At 40.7% G+C, this 12,650-nt stretch overlaps 1 protein-coding gene across 7 annotated transcripts in view; it reads right to left on the bottom strand.

Annotated features, from left to right (window-relative positions):
* The window catches only part of LOC129815017 (forkhead box protein P1-B), a 207,103-nt gene that overhangs the window by 169,960 nt on the left and 24,493 nt on the right, over window positions 1-12,650 (bottom strand). For all 7 annotated transcript variants that reach the window (XM_055868274.1, XM_055868271.1, XM_055868270.1 and 4 more), the window contains exon 2: window positions 1,728-1,826. The gene's annotated coding sequence lies outside the window, so the exon portion shown is untranslated. The remainder of the gene's footprint in view (window positions 1-1,727; window positions 1,827-12,650) is intronic.

Raw genomic sequence — 12,650 nt, 5'->3', positions numbered from 1 at the left:
TCATGGTATAGTTTCTGATCTGACCTACAATGTCAACTGTGCGACCTTATACAGGCAGGTGTGAAACATGTTTTCACTTTGTCATTATGGGGTATTGTGTGTAGATGGGTGAGGGAGAAAAAAATCGACTTAATCCATTTTGAATTCAGGCTGCAACACAACAAAATGTGGAATAAATCAAGGGGAATGAATACTTTATGAAGGCACTGCATGTCAGAGCCAGGGGAGTGACCTCCCTCTGGGCAAGCAGATTAAGCCCTGCCCTCCTGGCTCTAGCCTGCAGATGACCCTTGACATGGAAATCCTGCCTCTCTCCCAGTCCACCAACTGAGGACAAGGAACTCTGATAGATACTCCTTTTCAAGAAGTTCAAGGGAAATGTGCGTCCGCGCAGGCCAGTATGCCTGGGAGGAACCCTTTTATGTTTATGGGCGATCTTGATGAGGATACATACCCATTAGGTTTCAGACATAGAGGAGGTCTGTGGTATTAGCCATGAACAAGTGCACCATCAGCACAGAGAAAGACTCAAACCATTGACCACAGAGACCACAAATGAGGCGTTAAGTAGAGTGGCACAGCAGCAGAGTGGGGCAGAGATAGAGAGATTTACCCCTCTTCTCCTCTCATGCATGCATTTGTCCGCTCTCCCTCCCTCTTCCACTCCCTCCATTTCACATTTACATCAAAACATGTTGAATGGCCCACAATGCTTTGTCACAAAATAACAACTGTCACCTTCAGCAGAATTCATTAAATCAATGTTAATGTTGATTTCCTATAATGTCATTTCTGTAATTGAAATTTAATTCTCCAACAATATTTTGGGAAATGTTTAATTGACGTTTGCTGTAATTAATTGCTGGGCAGAAACCAAGGCAGAGGCAGGGAGAAGTTAAAAAACGCAACCTGACAGAGATTGGGAGAGAGGAAAGGGGTACTGGCGGGGCAGGCCGGGGAGAGGGGCCTGCTGGGACGGTTTCATCATCATGGCCACCCCCCTGCTGATGGGATAGGGGAAGGGAGGGGAGATAGATTCTTCTTCACAGTCGGGAGATTTAATTGCACACAGATTCCATTACCTCCGCACAAATGTCACGTTCACTTCTGATCAGTGGCAAGGCAGGCCCTGGCAGTCAGCCAGACTAGAGTGCAGAAAGTATTCAGCCAATCAGAGAACCCATGGCAGACAGAGGAGAGGGACAGGGAGACTAGAGCATGCCAAAGATGTTAAAAACAAAGGACAGTCACACACACAAAGCTGCCGGTGCTACTACGACCGGTGTATCATTCAGCGAGTATGTGTGTAAGTGTGTATTTTTTGTTTTGATTGCTACTTTTCAATGATTTTGCCAATATGACACAAGGTGATCATTTAGAATGATATAGTCATTAAAAATGAAAGACTGCCATCGGTATGATGATATTCTGTAGACGTTTGTGCAAAACATGTTCTCTGTTAAAAAATGTAACGTTAGAAACCTAACCCTAAAACTGTTTCTAATTGACAAAACAAAAGAGAAAACATGTTTAATATAATGTCTAATTTAAGTCACCATTCAAGATCCATACATGTGTAGTAATATTTTCTGCAACGCATCAAGTTTCAATATGATAAACTTCTTGATAAATGTACACATTCTTTTAAGTTGTTTCATTATTGTTTCATTCACGAAATTAAAAGCAATTTTAGGGTAGATGTAGATAGTGTAAGAATGTGCACTTACCGTGTTCACTCGTGTAGGAAAGACTGGCGATCCATTCTTCCAATGAGAATTCAGCTTAGGTTCTTTGGAGGCGGGATCATCAGGAGTTCACAGATGACACTGTATTTAAGTATGCGAGGGACAGACAGAAGAGAAGGACAGGGGAGATAGATATATTTCTATTACAAACAGGATGTGAAAAGGTGGGGAAATTCCCTACAGTTCACTTAACCCACATCAACCGTGAATGTGAAGAGGGAAAATTAAACGTGATCAATTCCAACCACACATATTTTACATGAGTTATGACACACTGATTCCTGTTGTCATCTCATGACCTAAATACATAGAGTCATGTCACTGTTTTAATCTTTACAAAGACAGATCAGTGGTGATTGCATAATGTGGTGATGATGCTGCTGATGAAAATGTCAGTGTTAACAAAATAACAACGTATACAACTACAGAACTCTGATTCTCATCAAACTCTACATGTTCTCAGTGACACATTGAACTATAAACCCACACCATCGTCTGTGAGCTCTGTCTCAAAATAGTCTGAATTTTGCAAGGCCGTTTTCTGAACACTATTCAGAAAATTCAGTCAGTTACAAAATTACATTTGTGAACTTGGTATGTGTGTATGGTATACCATATTTTACTATATACCGGTATTGATGCACAGACCGGTTTGGGTTTTTACTTTACCTTCTATAACGGGATTTTAATGTTTGGTTTGTTAAATGTGACACGCCGTGTGTTATGTCCATTTCTATAGTTTACTCCGCATCTTGTGTCATCTCTCTCAGCTCTCTCTCTTTGCATTCCGGTTTCCACAGACTAAGCCCCGCCCCCTGTCATGGAGCACATTTGTTGTTCCTTGACCATAAGACACTTGCCTTCAGTCTGCAAGGTCAATGCAGCACATGCAACAATGTTGATGACAACAATGCTGTTTTCACTTTGCTTCTTATTATAAATCCCCTAGCGTTCTATATTTACACTACTAGTTTACATTTCTTACATCTGAAAACTGCTAGTTTGTATTTTCTTAGGCAGTTGGGCCTAAATCATGTTAGCCGCAAATGCTAATTGCTAGTTAGCTGGCTAGCTAATAAATGTAGTGAGTCAGAGCAAACATAACTAGCTATACAGCCTGATAATACCAATACCTAAATTAGCATGTTGTTTGTGTTACAGTATCCTCTAAATCAAAGAGGAATACTCAAAGCATGAATATGTTAAGTACATAAAGTAGCTAAGACAAAACATTCAATGTAGCCAAAGACTACAGGGTCCCCTAGGAAACACTTGTCAACACTTTGGTTCCTACCCTGTCACAATAACTCCTTCCTGGCATTTTCATTTGTTGTCATGTCAAACAACATTGTATTCAAAGTGCCCACTATTATATTCTAACTACAGAATTAGAATAATAATTATATTTCCATGGAACCAACAGTTCACCCAAATGTTTTGCTCTAAATGGCAAATCAAATCGCAACATTTGGTTAAAAATAAGCCCTAGATTGTTTGGCCATATCGTGCAGCCCTACGTGGCAGTGTGGAAATTATCTCAAATAAGCGCAGGAAATACAGAAATGTATGAAAATACAGATTATTTTTTTGGTGGGGGGGGGGGGGATTCAGTTGAACAGTATAAAGCAATCAGAATGGAGAAAGACCCATTGAAATCACTTAGAATGTATGTGTTGCCACCCTAGGATCACTCACTACTCAGAGCAAATTTAGAACTATTATTATTCAAAAACATAAAATACCGTCAAATACTGTCATTCTTAAAAACAAATATACAGTGATATCATATTTTAGCCATATCGCCCAGCCCTAGTGTGTGGGCGTGTGTGTGCGTGACCATCTATATCTTTAGGCCTATCTGTTTATGGCATGAGTGTATAATGCACTTTTGTTCTCCCACCAGAAGAACAGACCTTGGAGATCCAGCTCCATTAATTGACCTTGCCTATGAGAGCCAGTGTCAAAAGACTAAATATATAACTCTGACTCTTTCTCTGTGCAGCAGTAGTGTGTAGAGGCTCCAAACCAGACACAACAAGCCACAGGCCCGTCATCCCAACTCCTCATAATTCATGAGTGTGGAATTCAGCTAACCCCATTAACGCGGCATTGTTTCCACAGCCGGGCCACATTCCTCTGCCCGCCATCAGCCTCTGAACCCCAGATAAGACCCCTCTGATTACCCGCCTGCATGCCTGTCATTACTCCAAAAAAATATGTTGATCCCAATAGACGGCTTCACCCCTCTGAATTTATGGCTGCTCCACTTTGCTCAAAGGAGCATTGGCTCAAAAAGGCCCTGTAACTTTGAGACCCCGCACAGAAGGCACTCAACAGGCTATTGAGAAAAGACTCAATAAAAAAGCATACCCCCATGCAGAATGTACAATGGCTCCAAGAAAATCTAATTGATGAGATCATTCTAAAAGAGATTCGATTCATGGTCTCATGTAAGGGATGTAAAGAAAGTGTGAGAGTAAAAGTACTTTTGAAGGTAGGTCATTTTACTTCACTTCTCAAATTAGCAGGCAGCAGTTAAAGAGTGGCTGTTTAGTTTATAGATGTGCCACTGGCTTTCCATCCAAAAAACTGAACAAACAATCAAACACTGTATGATACAGTACAGTATCTTGAAAGTCATATTCACTGCCACAACATCCAATAGACATAGCTTAGCTGTTGTACTGTATATGTTTCACTTGTGGACTTCCACACAGCAGCTGCTCAACACACAACTTTCAGCTTCAGAAGCATGTGTTTTTAATCTCTCCTTTTCACCCAAATTACAATCTTTGTCAGTTTCAAAGCGAACTAGTAACCAGCCACTTTAAAATTAGTGTGTTAATTGATACTTATTAGTGTGTCAAGTTTCCAAGCGATCTGATGACAAACTTGTGGAGAAGGTTTTTGTTCTACCCAGGTCCATGAAACATTAGGTAAACTGGATGGGAGCAAGGACAACCTACTTTTCCCTAGGGCTGGGCGGTATACCGTATTTTACAATATACCGGTATTGATGCACGGACCGATTTGGGTTTTTACTTTATCTTCTAAAATGCTATTTGAATGTTTGGTTTGTTAAATGTGATAGGCTGTGTGTAACGTCCATTTGTATAGTTTACTCCGCTACTTGAGTCATCCGTTTCCGCACCGCTTTCCACACAGACCTAGCCCTGTCACTTAAGGAGTGGTCAAGCTTGTTGCTTGACCATGAGACACCTTCGTTCAGTCTACATGGTCAATGCAGCACACGCAACGATGTTGTTTCCACTTTGATCTTAATATAAGTACACAGGCGTTCTATAATTACAAAATTAGTTTGTGTTTCTTACATCTGCAAACAAATTGTTTGTATTTTCTTAGCAAGTTAGCCTAAATCGTGTTATCCACTAATGCTAATCACTAGTTAGCTGGCTAGCTAGGCGTTATACCGTTGGCTAGCTAACTAGCTAAAAAGTACTGAGTCAGAGTCAGAGCAAACATAGCTAGCTAATACAGCCTGATACCAGTGCTGGTGGAGACCTAATGTTGTTTGTGCAACAGTATCTTCTAAATCAGGCTACGTGAATAAAGATTCTGATCTAAATTGCAATTGCAACATTTGGTTAAAAATAAGGCCTAGTTTTTTTGCCCATATCGTGGCAGTGTGTGATCTCAAATGAGTGCAGGAAATGCAGAAATTGATAGAAATGCAGGAAGTTATTTTAGGTTGAAGTTTTAATTATTTTTTATTTAACTAGGCAAGTCAGTTAAGAACAAATTCTTATTTACAATGACAGCCTAGGTACAGTGGGTTAACTGCCTTGTTCAGGTGCATAACGACAGATTTGTACCTTGACAGCTTGGGGCTTCAATCTAGCAACCTTTCGGTTACTGGCCCAATGCTCTAACCACTACGCTACCTGCCACCCTAGTTGAATTGAACAGTATAAAACAATCAGAATGGAGAAAGACCCATTGAAATTATTTAGAATGTCTGTTGCCACACTAGGGTCACGCACTACTCATAAAGCAAATGTAAAACTTGAATTAATCAAAAACATAGAATACCGTCAAAAATTTGAAAAATACCATGATTGGGCAGTACACCGTATTTTACAATATACCGGTATTGATGCACGGACCGGTTTGGGTTTTTACTTTATCTTCTAAAAAACGGTATTTGAATGTTTGGTTTGTTACCATTATTTTGGCCATATCACCCTACTTTTCCCCCCTCCGTGTCCAATACACAGAGGGATCACAGTCAACGGGACATCAAACCACACATATTAAGGGCCCCATTGACAAACGTCAATACCAAAACATTATATTTGGACCAAATGGGGGTTGGTAGCCTCAGAATGCTGTCTGTGTCCAACACAGTCCACCTGAGCTGCCACTGCCTGTCATCAGGTAGCTAGCAGGGCTCCATCTGACTAAAGAGAGAGAACATGGTGGCTGGATCGGATCAATGGCTTGACCCATTAAGTCACAGCACTCCTAGTACCTCATCTAATAAGAGCCGGGCTCCAGGAGCACCCATGGCTGACCCATGCTGCTGGTGACAATTATAAGAGAGTGGTCTTTCAGCAGTGACGCCCACTTGACCTGGCAGCGCAAAGGCAAGGAGGAGATCCACATGATTTAAACTCCTCCCTAAGACGTGCTGACAAGGTTAGAGGGTCAACGCAGACATTAACAGGTCAGTGTGTGGCTCACTTGGGAACAATTACTCCCAGTCACAGCTAAGTGGACACTTGATTGAACACGACGGAGGCAGGACACACTTTCCACAGATAACAATCCCCAGAGCCATTTAGGATAAAAAGCCCTTGTGATACAGCCTTTATGGGCAAAATTCATCTTCCTTTTCCCTTTTAAAGCAATGTGAGAGTGATAGGAGGCATTCTTTGGAGCAGATGAGCCTCTGAACATTAACATTTTCTACCAATGCTAATAGCAGCTTATGACATCCTGACAATTACAAGGTGACAGAAAATAATAAAACAATGGAGAGACTGTGTTAATTTCATTAGGAATCAATGGATCCGTTTTCTTGCTTTTTGTTACAGAATATTGAACATTTTAAGATAAACTGATAATATAGTGTTTTGTACTTTTACAATTAAGTATAAATGGTCTCAAGGCTCCAAACCAATTAAATTTGAAACCAATGCAATCCAAATATCTAGAAATAGGCCTATATGTGCTTATACTGTAAATATACTTGAGATGAATGAGGGCTATTTTGTTAAGGTAGAAGCAGACTTGGCAGTGATATTCATGTGTTTACTAATTAGATCTGCCATTGTTGCATTGTCTTGTTTTTTCCAATCTGACCTTTGACCTACTGACAGTTTGACCCACCTCCCACCACAATGATTAAAACTTCTCCCGGTAAAGCTGATGTTTTTTTCCACGTACACAGTAAAACCGTCTACATGATTCCCATCCGAAACAGTTCGGATCAGTTTGTGCATATATTATTTTGTGACGTTTTTGTTTTGGTCTTTTTCGTCTGTTTGTGCACACACACACAAATTCTCGAGGAAAGATGAAGTTCGGGAACCAAAGTCTACACCCCTTCGTCTGTCATTGGTCAACAGTAGGGATTCTTCAATAAAGTGTTTGTTGTCATTCAACGAAAACAAGACAAGAGTTTGGACACACCTACTCATTCAAGGGGTTTTCTTTATTTTTACTATGTTGTAGAATAATAGTGAAGACATTAAAACTATGAAATAACACTAAGAATCATGTAGTAACCAAAGAAGTGTTAAACAAATCAAAATATATTTGAGATTTTAGCCACCCTTTAAATAAATGACAGCTTTGCACACGCTTGGCATTCTCTCAACCAGCATCACCTGGAATGTTTTTCCAACAATCTTGAAGGAGTGCTCACATATGCTGAGCACTTGTTGGCTGCTTTTCCTTCACTCTGCGGTCCAACTCATCCCAAACCATCTCAATTGGGTTGAGGTCGGGTGATTGTGGAGACCAGGTCATCTGATGCAGCACTCCATCACTCTCCTTCTTGGTCAAATAGCCCTTACACAGCCTGCAGGTGTGTTTTGCGTCATTGTTCTGTTGAAAAACAAATGATAATCCCACTAAGTGCAAACCAGATGGGATGGTGTATCGCTGCATAATGCTGTGGTAGCCATGCTGGTTAAGTGTGCCTTGAATTCTAAATAAATCACAGACAGTGTCACCAGCAAAACACCCCCACACCATCACACCACCTCCTCCATGCTTCACGGTGGGAACCAGACATGCAGAGATAATCTGTTCACCTACTCTGCGTCTCACAAAGACATGGCAGTTGCAACCAAAAATCTAAAATTTGGACTCATCAGACCAAAGGACAGATTTCCACCGCTCTAATGTCCATTGCTCGTGTTTCTTGGCCCAAGCAAGTCTCTTCTTCTTATTGGTGTCCTTCAGTAACGTTTTTTTGAAGGCCTGATTCACGCATTCTCCTCTGAACAGTTGATGTTGAGATGTGTCTGTTACTTAAACTCTGAGGTGCAATCTGAGGTGCAGTTAATTGACGATTTCTGAGGCTGGTAACTCTAATGAACTTATCCTCTGCAGCAGAGGTAACTCTGGGTCTTCCTTTCCTGAAGCGGTCCTCATGAGAGCCAGTTTCATCATAGCGCTTGATGGTTTTTGCGATTGCACTTGAAGAAACTTTCAAAGTTCTTGAGATTTTCCAGATTGACTGACAGTCACGTCTTAAAGTAAAAATGGACTGTAGTTTCTCTTTGCTTATTTGAGCTGTTATTTGCCATATTATGGACTTGGTCTTTTACCAAATAGGGCTATCTTCTGTACACCACCCATACCATGTCACAACACAACTGATTGGCTCAAACGCATTAAGGAAAGAAATGAACTTTTAACAAGGCAATTTGTAAGTCGCTCTGGATAAGAGTGTCTGCTAAATGACTTAAATGTAAATGCATACCTGTTAATTGAAATGCATTCCAGGTGACTACCTCATGAAGCTGGTTGAGAGAATGCCAAGAGTGTGCAAAGCTGTCAAGGCAAAAGGTGGCTACTTTGAAGAATCTAAAATATACATTGACTTGTTTAACACTGTTTTTGGTTACTACAGTACATGATGCCATATGTGTTATTTCATAGTTTTGATGTCTTCATCATTATTCTACAATGTTGAAAATAGTAAAAATAAAGAAAAACCCTGAAATGAGTAGGTGTGTCCAAACTTTTGACTAGTACTGTATATATAAATGAAAAACAGATGTGTAGGTCAATATCTTGCAGATAAAGAACTGCTTGTGGTAACGAACATCTCCGTGTAAAGTGGTCACTCCATACTTTTCATGCACAAGCATGGCTTATCGATTTGCAAACACATTTTCCCAATTTGCATAAGCTGTGTGTTGGTTGAGGTATTGTTTTTTTTGTTCATTGTTTATTTATTTTTCCTTCTCTGAAAATCAGTTCCACATTGTCCTCCCTCTGCAGTGGGCTGAAGCAGCTGTTGGCTGTTAGTGGCTGCAGACGACACAGTTCACCACTTCTCCAGGAGAAATCGAGACAGAGTGCACCACAGCTGCAGCTGATGAGAGCGGGTGTAAAAGTGTGGCAGACAGAGAGAGGAGATGGAGGTTGAGAGAGACATAGATAGTGGGAGAGTGAGAGTGAGGATGAGAAAGAGAGAGTGCGTGAATGAGAAAGAGATTGAGAGAGAGTGAGAGAGAAAAAAGGCCAGGCATTGTCTTCCACACTCATGTTCCAGAAATAGAATGACTTTTCTCATAAGATGGTAGAAAAATCACTCTATCCAACAGAGCCCGGCGGACTATGTCATTACAGGTCCATCCTCATCACATGCACTTCCCCTCTCCACGACGGAGGAGCATGAGGCCAGGCGAGCGAGCGGTAGAGGAGCCAGGAAGCCATGCTTTAGGAAGGAGGAAAGGAGCTGAGGCGGAGGATGTCTCCCCTCTCTCTCTCTCTCTCCAGCTCCGCTCATTAACTGGGATCCTTTCCAATTCATTTAGGACCCCTGAGATACAACCTTCCCCCAGAATTTACCGAAATGACACAATATTAACAGATTTGCATATGCAGTACTGTGGAAGCAACAGGCTCTCCTGCTCAATTGACCTATTGGTTGTTGTGGCAGCGGAGTTATTCCCGGGGACGATTTTGTAACCAAGTGTGCGTCATGTGAATACCATCTGGGTACCACTTATTTAAAGCTGGCAGAAGTCCCGTGGCAGCCACCCTGGCAATGAGGAGGAAGGGAATAAATTGCATCATTTACTTAACATCCATTTGCCGTTGTGCCCGTTAAAAACCCATGACTAAATAATTTGGTTATTTCGGCTGCCAGTTACCGCTGTCAGCCAAATTGCGTTGTACATGCGACAAACAGTGCAACTGTCAAACGGCTGATGAAGGAGGTATAGAAGATGTTAACCACATGAAATCACATTTACAGCAAGTATATTAACAACCCTCAATCCATTTACAGCAAAGAAATGTCCCAGCACATTATGTACAGCACACCACACATAAACAGACAATAAACACATTGTAATTATAATGCCAACTCTTTAATTAGTGGGTCATTTGGGGATGGTCGAACTCACTAATTGTCAGAGTGATGTGAATGGATGGGGGGGGGGGGGGGGGGCACGTAAGGAGATCAAGCCTCGGGCCCTAAGTTATATATTCCCTACTCTCCTAGCGTGTTAGGAAGCAGAAAATTCAATTGGCATGGTTCCAAAGTAGAAGAGTTGAGTTCCAAACAACCTAAATCAGGAGGGACAAACATGCAAATCATTTACATGAGCTAAACTGTAAGAAAGCCTAACACATCTAAAGGTCTCACATAATGAAGGTTTCAGAGTGAGAACAATACGTGCGCCCATTATTAACTGGCTAACAGGTGATCTGCGGTAATAATGTCAACTCTAGGGCCCAGTTATCCATCTGGATTTGCCTATCGGATAGGATTAAATGCATAGAAATAGAATGAATACAACGGACGAATCGTTGACTTGAATGGGGACTCTGGTTCTATGTATTCTATTTCTATGCATTTAATCCTATCCGATCGCCGAAATACGGATAGATAACTTTGGAAAAACTAGGCCCAGAGGACCAATGACAGCTTCAATAAGATCAATTTCCAAGGGGTTACGATACAATATTGAGAACATATTTGTATCCAAAGATTTACTTGTCCACATTTTCACCCACTTACCCTGCTAATTGCCCTGTGGAATATTACGCCTGATTACTTAACAGATACCTTGCCTCACAGGCTGTAAATAGGATTGTAAACATGTATTTGACCTAACGACAACCTATCCATAACAGGGGAGGACAAAAGATACTTTGTGCAATCCATTTTCTGTAGAACATCTACTGTACTGGAAATCACTGACAATGTGAAGTACACATAACAATGGAGCATGAATGTACACCCTGTGATACAGTGGGTGCATTGCAACCAACAGTTAGTATGTGCGCTGTGCTACACATTAGCGCTGGATTTCTTAAAAAACTACTAATGGGAGATTACATACATTTTATTTAACTAGGCAAGTCAGTTAAGAACAAATTCTTATTTACAATGACGGCCTACCAAAGGCAAAAGGCCTCCTGCGGGGACGGGGGCCTGGGATTGAAATAAATAAATACAATATAAATATAGGACAAAACACACATCACAACAAGAGAGACAACACTACATAAAGAGAGACCTAAGACAACAACATAGCAAGGCAGCAACTGTGTGTTACATGCACCTGCGTGTTAAAGCAAACCAAAAACCTACAAGAATAAACAAGCCGACCAGTTGATCTCGTTATTACCGTGTCAAGTGATAATGATACCAGACAACTGCGTCTAAGTTCTCTACTCCCACGCCCAATGAAATATCAACCTATCAGGAGCATTGGAAACCAAAGGCTAATGAATGTAAAAAAAATACTTAGAGTATACACATTTTTATTTGATAAAAAAAAAAAAAAGATAATATAACTCAAGCACAATTGACTTGATTTAGTTGCACATTTCAAACATGGACAGTACAGGGATATTTTACCCCCGATCTTGATAAGAGATTACTATACCAGACAATTTTCTTTTAAAGACAGTATTTATTGGATTACATTAAACTAATTGAATAATAATAATAACAGTAGGCTACACCAATATTAGTTTTCCATTCATACGTGTCAGGTCAATTCCCACACAGTAGATTTGCCTGGTTAAAATGAGGAAATACTTTATTTCAGTTGTATGGACTGATTGTCAAACGGATAAATCGCCCTTAGTCTGCTCAAAGTAGGACTAATTTGTTCCGATGATTATACCAACCTGAGGCTGAACATATCTTGAAAGACTTTGGTTACAAGCAAGCCTAAGGTGACACCAACATCATCTTTTAGGGAGCGGTAATGAGGTTACCAATTATGGTTGCAATTGAGATCAGCTGTGCGGGTGAATTTAGCACATATTGATGGTTTAACAAGAGATCAGCTGTGCGGGTGAATTTAGCACATATTGATGGTTTAACAAGAGATCAGCTGGTGATAATCTGGTAGCCATCGATGGTTGCAATGGCGAAGGTGCATAAAGATGTCAGAATATAGATTTGATGTTATTGTTTTACCTCTATCCACCAAGTTTTTAAACAACGGCGCGCAACCTGGTTCAACACGCCAATAAATCAGCATAATATACTTTTGGGGTTTTTCAAAGTGCCGCCGTCTTGGAGCTAGAATTGGGATCATTTATACTGCGCTAATGATGATACACAAAAAAGTCAAGGAGAGAAATGTACAATACAGCGAACTTAGCAAACGTGGCATTTGTGGTAAGTACATAGGGGCCGCCATCCTTATGGACCTCCGCTATTGGCCCAGTATATCTTCA

The sequence above is a fragment of the Salvelinus fontinalis genome, chromosome 18 (assembly GCF_029448725.1).
Source record: "Salvelinus fontinalis isolate EN_2023a chromosome 18, ASM2944872v1, whole genome shotgun sequence".
Classification (NCBI taxonomy): Eukaryota; Metazoa; Chordata; class Actinopteri; order Salmoniformes; family Salmonidae; genus Salvelinus; species Salvelinus fontinalis.
Note: the sequence above shows the minus strand (reverse complement) of the source record. Positions and strands in the feature narration are given on the sequence as shown.